A 7,569-nucleotide genomic window follows, 5' to 3' on the forward strand; every position below is an offset into this window, starting at 1 on the left:
ACACCCCGGCCAGGTTCCCTGCTTTGTTCTCTTTCGTGGCCTCTTTTTGTTTGTAGTCTGAGCGACTTGGGCCTCTATCTTTCCTCAAGCTGCTTCCCTCAATCCTGCGTTCATGTCACCGCAGTGTAGAGATAGCATTCAGGACAATGTAGCGTGACCTCACACTGACGCCATTCCCTTTTCACCCAGCTAACCTGGCTTCCTTCTCCACCCATGGAATAGACCAGATCACTGAAAGTGGAGGGAAATAGGGCACCAAGGTTAATGAGGCAGTCGCTGACATTTATCTGTGGAATTTCTGTGTCTGTGATGAATGTACGGATTTTGGGTGACCGCCTCTTAAGGTGATACATGGGGAGATGACAAGCCCGTTTTTTCTTTAAAGATCCATCCAGTTTAGGGAAAGACATACATACACAGAAGTCATTATTGAAAAGATTATAGGCTAAATGCTAAATAAATGCAGGATCTATAAGAGTAGAGAGGAGGGGTTAAGAGATGTGCTTGGACTTACAGAAGCGGAACGTTTTGTGCAGCAGCGCCCTGAGCTGGCCCTTTAAGGATGGATGGGATTCATCGGACCTATGCAGGGGAATAGGCAGGGCCTTCCTGGGCTGTGAAACTGATAGGGGGAGAGGGATGATTTTGCTGACAAAACCTGTTAATACTGTAAAGTCCTGGGAGTCGAAAGTTTCAAGGTATATCAAATTATTTTTCAAATCACTTGGGCTGTGAAGTGGTATTAAATTTGTATTATCTTAGGCACATACAATCCAAAATGATTTTGTCCTCATGTAAAATGATTTTTACATTGCTAATTTACCTTGGAATTCTCTTGCAGATGTTCACACAATATATAGCATATCCATAGGTGTTCACTAAATGTTTGTTGTCTTAAGTGTTTTACTGGAAAGGATTCATGTTTGGGGAACTCAAATGATGGCATTAATGAGGCAGCCCAGAGATGTATTGATAACAGAAGAGAATCAGTTTGAATTATTCTCCAGGAATAAATACATAGAATCCTGCATTTTCCCAATTTTAGTACCCAATATACTTCAATGTAATTACAACTTTAATATACTGTGTTCCCCGCTATATTGTAAGCTCTAAGGGAGCAGGAACCTTTTTCTGTGGATTTCCAGCGCCTGACAAGGTTCCTGATCCATAGTATGTATTTAATTAATACCGCTGAATGAAGAATGAATGAACAAGGATTGAATTTGTGCCTATGTGGAACCCGTGGCTTATCTTTATGCTTTTTTTGTTTCCAACTTTTAAATTAAGAAACATAAAGTAGGTGTGCCCCTAGACCTAGTTAAACTAGCCTCTGCAAATATTTAAATACATTTACGGCTCATGTAGTTTTTATTGTTTTGGCCCTGAACCCTGAAATTTATTAAGAGCTTATCTCCTGAATTTGTCTGCTTTAGCTTTCTAAATTATTCATTTTAAAAACACGCAGGTGGGGCTGGACGCAGTGGCTCATGCCTATAATTCCAGCACTTTGGGAAGTCAAGGCAGGAAGATCGCTTGAGACCAGGAATTCAAGATCAACCTGGGCAACATAGCAAGACCCATCTCTACAAAAAAGAAAAATAAAAAATTATCTGGGTGTGGTGGCACATGCCTGTAGTCCCAGCTACTCAGGAGGCTAAGGCAGGAGGATCGTTTGGGCCCTGCAGTTTGAGGTTGCAGTAAGCTATGATTATACCACTGCATTCTAGTCTGGGTGGCAAAGTGAGACCCTGTTTCTAAAAAAAAAAAAGTGCAGGTGGTATAGTGGGAAAGACCCTAAACTAGGCTCAAGATTCAAGATACCCTGGGGTTCTTGCCTGAGGGCTTCTGCTTCTATAACTTCTTCAAGCCTTTGTTTCTTACTCTGTGAAATAGAAAGTTTGGACTAGATGATTGCTAAGATCTTTTTTTCTTTTTTGAGACAGAGTTTTGCTTTGTCACCCCAAGTAGAATACAACGGGCTCAAGTGATCTTTCTGCCTCAGCACCACACCCCCACTTGTTGGGACTACAGGTGTGTGCCACCACACCCAGCTAATTTTTTTCTATTTTTGGTGGAGACAGGGTCTCACTCTTGCTCAGGCTGTTCTCAAACTCCTGACCTCAAGCCTGCAGTCCCCAACCCCAGGGCCATGGACCAGTACTGATCTGTGGCCTATTAAGAACTAGGCTACACAGCAGGAGGTGAGTGGCAGGTGAGCAAGCACAGCTTCATCTATATTTACAGCTGCTCCCCATTACATCACTGCCTGAGCTCTGCCTCCTGTCAGATCAGCAGCAGCATTAGATGCTGCATTATGGTGAGCTGTATAATTATTTCATTATATATTGCAATATAATAATAATAGAAATAAAGTACACAATAAATGTAATGTACTTGAATTATCCTGAAACTAACCTCACTCCCTTCACCCCAACCCCAGTCCGTGGAAAAATTGTCTTCCATGAAACCAGTCCCTGGTGCCAAAAATGTTGGGGACTACTGCCTCAAGCGATCCTCCTGCCTGGGTCTCCCGGAGTGCTACATTACAGTTGTGAGCCACCACGCCCAGCCTTGCTGAGATCCTTTCTAGCTCTGAACTTCCATCTTCCCCTCAGTTACATGGGTGAACATAATTCTGGTGGCATGCACATCACTCACACACTCTATCTTACTCCTCACTCTTCTCTCACTTCCCGCATACAACCTCCTTTCTCCCCAGACCCCCTTCAGAGTATGTATTTTCCATATGGACCTATTTGGTGATAAGCCCAAAAAAACCCCCCAAAGCCCATTTTCTGACTAGAAGACAAATTGAAAATTAGAGGAGAGCTTGCCCTTCAAGTTGTTTTCCATTAATGGTGATGAGTTTTATGGTTTCCATTATAACTAAATGCCAACTGTCTTAGTCTATTTTCTGTTGCTTATAATAACATACCCGAAACTGGGTGATTTATGAAGAAAAATAATTTATATATTATAGTTATGGAGGCTGGGAAGTCCAAGGTCAAGGGGCCACATCTGGTGAGGGCCTTCTTGCTGGTGGAGACTCTTTGTGGTATCCCAAGTCCATGCAGAGCATCACATGGTAAGGGGGCTGTGAGTGCTAATGGCTCAGGTCTCTCTTCCTCTTTTTTTTTTTTTCTTTGAGACAGTCTTGTTCTGTTGCCCAGGCTGGAGTGCAATGGCCCGATGATAGGTCACTGTAACCTCAAATTCCTGGGCTCAAGCAATCCTCCTGCCTCAGCCTCCCAAGTAGGACTACAGGTGCCATGGCTGGATAATTTTTTAATTTTTTGTAGAGATGAAGGTCTCACTATGTTGCCCATGCTGGTCTCAAACTCCTGACCTCAAGAGACCCTCCTGCCTTGTCCTCCCAATGTGCTGGGATTATAGGCATGAGCCATTGCCCCAGGCCTGAACTGAATCTTAAGGAGCAGAATTATTATCAGGAGTAAGTTGGGAACAGTAAATGAGAGAGGTAGGGATGAGGAGTGGGGACACAATCAAAGGCATAAAGCAGTAGAGGCACCAGGAGCAAAATCTTCCTTGTTTAAGATCTTTCAGAGCCCAAATATTATGGTAATGAGCTCATATTAGCTCTATCTCCCTTGCCAGATTAGGATCATGCCCAATGCAGCGTTATATTCTTCATATTGTCTAAAACAGAGCATGAATTTTGTGTGCAATAAGTGTTGTGAAACTGATAAATAACAATTTCCCAATTATATGGGACCTCTCTGCTCTCAGAGAATCACCTTGAATAAGCATAAGCTGGACCTGGGGCCACACAAACATAGCCTCAGCCTTACACTAGTGGATGAATTAGAATTGCATCAAATCACGAATGGTCCCTTTACCACTACTCTGGCTACCAGTACTACTATTGCTGCCGCAGCACACACACACACACACACACACACACACACACACACACACACACAACTTTGAAATTTTAAATTACTTTTATGTGCACTATCTTAGTCAGTCCTCTGTGCTATTGTTTATAGCTGCAGCAAATAAGAGTAGAGAAATAATAAATGGATTTTAGTCTTTCAATTAACAAATAATTATTAAGCACCAATATAGGTCAGACTGCGCTAGCCACCTCAAGGACGCAAAAGGCATATTGAAATAATAGTGTTCACACTAAAAGGATTCTTTGGTCCAGCTGTCTCATTTTATAGGCAAGCACTACAGGTAAGTGAGGTCAAACTTTTTGGCCGCTCCCTGCAGACTCCTTGATTCTACAACAATCTAGTAGTAAAGAGAAAATGAAATCATATGAAACAATGAAAAAGCAATTAGGCAGCAAATAGTAGGATCCTGACAGAAGGAAAAAAGACACATATAGAAGGAAAGTGACAGGACTAAATACCAGACACAGTCCTGGGGACTTTCATATAATGTTTATTTATCCTCAACACATACACACACATCATCATCATCATCATCATCATCATCATCATCTTCATTTTACAGATAAAAGTAAGCTGAAAGAAGTCAGATAATTTGCCAAAAGTCATACAGCAAGGGGTGGAGCTGGAATTCAGAGCCAGTTCTGTCTGAATCCAAAACTTATATTATTTAAAGTTCAAACCACTGGAATGGAATGGGCATGGCCTCTGCGTGGGATGAGAAGAAGCTTTCAGAAGTACTGAAAAATAAAATAGAGCGGGATCAAAGTATGCAGGGTTTGCAAAGAGGAAAGTGAGTTACTTAAGTAGGCAATAGGGAGCCTCTGTAGGTTCTTAAGAAGAAGCAGTAATATCGTTATCAAAGAACTTTAAGTCAGAGAACTTTAAAGTTGGAAGGAATCTCAGATTAGAAGGCGTATAGAAATCTATTTATGGCATCACTTACAGATATTTATTCAAATTCTGCTTTAAATAATCACCTGACAGAGAACTTACTTCTTCCAAGGCCATACATTCCATTATCAGCTAGCCCTAGTTATCGAGAGATTTTTGGTGAGCATGCTATGAATTTCTTCTATCCAAAGAACAAATCAGCTCAGGACCAAGGTCAGAGATCTGCAGCCCACTTTTGGAGATCTTCTAGGTTAGCACAAAGCCATGAATCTGAATCTTTTCATCCACTCATTCTTTCACAAATACTGAGTGCTTCCACGTGCCAGTCACTTTCTGCCTTGAATGTCCCTTTCCTCCTTTACCCTCCATACAGAGATCCCTGCCCAAGCTTATATTCTTGTAGGGAAAGCTAATGGACATGAGGCATAATAATAAGTATATGGTATGTTAAAAGATAAGTACAATATAAATAAAAGATAACTGTAAAGTTGTATGGAATACTGGGAATGGTGGGGTGGTGGAGGTGGTATGAGTGATATTTTAAATAGGGTCCTCAAGGTAGCCCTCACTTGGGAAGGTAATATTGAGATAAGACTTGAAAGAAGTGAGGGTGTCTGGTAGAACATTCCAGGCACTGCAAAGGCCCCGAGTGCGGAGCAGGCCTGGCATATTCCAAGAGCAGCAAGGGGGCCAGCGTGGCTGCAGTGGAGTGAGGAATGGGAGGAGTGGTGAGAAACGGGAAGGACTGTTACTCTGAGGACAATGGAGAGGTAGGGTTCTGAGCAGAGGAATGATCTGACCTTAATTTTTAAAAGATTCCTCAGGCTCTGGGCTAAGAATCGACCACAGGGGAAGGGTGGAAGCAGAGAGACTAGCCAGGAGGTTATTGCAGTGGTCCAGGCAAGAGATGATGGTGGCTCAGACCAGGCTGGTAGCAATGTGAGGTTGTGTTTTGTTGCAACACAAATTTCCCTGCATCGATTCAAGTCAAATGCTTTCTGTAAAGTGTTTTTTCATGTGGAACTTTAACCACCACCACTCACCCCTTCCTTCAGGTTCATTCCTTCTCTCCTCACTCTGAAGGAGACATAGCCCAGCTTCCCTTCCCAGCCACTTCCCAAGACACACGGTCCTTTCCACTTTACAGGTTTTACTGCAAAACCACTGAAGGAAAACAGACAAGAAATAACAAAACGAACATGGGTGAGGAAGTTACAAAGGTTCATTTCATAGTTTATATAATAGTGTCTGGTCTATGGTTTCTGACTACCTCTGAGATGGTCTTGGGAACCCCACAGCCTTTTGTGCTTAGTTTTTTTTTTTTTTTTTTTTTTTTTTTTTTTGAGACAGAGTCTCACTGTGTTGCCCGGGCTAGAGTGAGTGCCATGGCGTCAGCCTAGCTCACAGCAACCTCAAACTCCTGGGCTTAAGCGATCCTACTGCCTCAGCCTCCCGAGTAGCTGGGACTACAGGCATGCGCCACCATGCCCGGCTAATTTTTTTTTGTATATATATTTTTAGTTGGCCAGATAATTTCTTTCTATTTTTAGTAGAGACGGGGTCTCGCTGTTGCTCAGGCTGGTCTCGAACTCCTGACCTCGAGCGATCCACCCGCCTCGGCCTCCCAGAGCTAGGATTACAGGCGTGAGCCACCGCGCCCGGCCTTGTGCTTAGTTTTGATCCTTGAAACCTTGAGAGTGGATCTCCCTACCACCCACCTCTGCCTCCTCATCTCTGCCTGTATCACAGCTTACAGAATTCTCCCCCTGCTACACACATACTTTTCCCGTTAAGAGGTGCTATGGTTTGAATACGTCCTCCAAAGTTCCTGTGTTAGAAACTTAATTGCCATTGTCACAGTATTAGGAGGCGGAACCTTCTCGAGGTAAATAAGTGGTGAGGGTGGAGTCTTCATGGATGGATTAATGCCACTATCTCAGGGAGTGGGTTCCTTATTAGCAGTGGGCTCCTGATAAAAGGAACTCTCTCTCTGTCTCACACGCTGGCTTCTGCCTCCCACCCTTCTGCTGTGCGATGGCCCTCACCAGATGCCAGCGCCATGCTCTTGGGCTTCCAAGCCTCCAGGACTGTGAAAAATAAATTTCTTTTCTTTATAAAGTACCCAGTCTATGGTGTTCTGTTTTAGGAGCAGAAAATGGGCTAAGATAAGGTCTCTTGATTTCAGGTTCAAACTACACTGTTTACCTCTAACTGGACAATATCATAAATGTTTAAAATCGACTTCTGGTCCCCTCCTCGTATTTCCTTGTCTGAGCATAGGCCATAAAGAGGCTCGTCTTTTTTTCTTTCCCATCTTTCTCTCTTCCCCTCTCTAAGTCCCCAAGTGCTCCGGTGCCAGATACTCGGCCTGTGATCACTGTGTCCTTTCCCTCTCTCCAGCCCAACCTTCTGGGGCCCCTTAGCTCCATTTCTACATTGTGATGACTTGCTTTCTTTTTCTCTTAAAGTTTCCTAATTGTGGCTTGTAGTTCTGTCCTCTCTTTTAGGTCCCAAATCACCTCTCTCCAGCTTCATCTCCCACCCCTCACCCCAGACCACACCCCATCTGCTCCGACCACTCCGTCTACCTGGCATTCCTCAGGCAGACCCCACAGGATCATTTTTCCAGGTCTTCGCTCTGGCTGTCCTCTGCCTTGAATGTTCTTTTTTCCTTCTTTACCCACGGAAACCCTACCTACCCTTAAAGCTTTCTCATAGCCCTTCCTCTGTGAAGCGTTCTCTGCTTCCCCAGAGCTGACTA

Source organism: Lemur catta, chromosome 7, assembly GCF_020740605.2.
Source record: "Lemur catta isolate mLemCat1 chromosome 7, mLemCat1.pri, whole genome shotgun sequence".
Classification (NCBI taxonomy): domain Eukaryota; kingdom Metazoa; phylum Chordata; class Mammalia; order Primates; family Lemuridae; genus Lemur; species Lemur catta.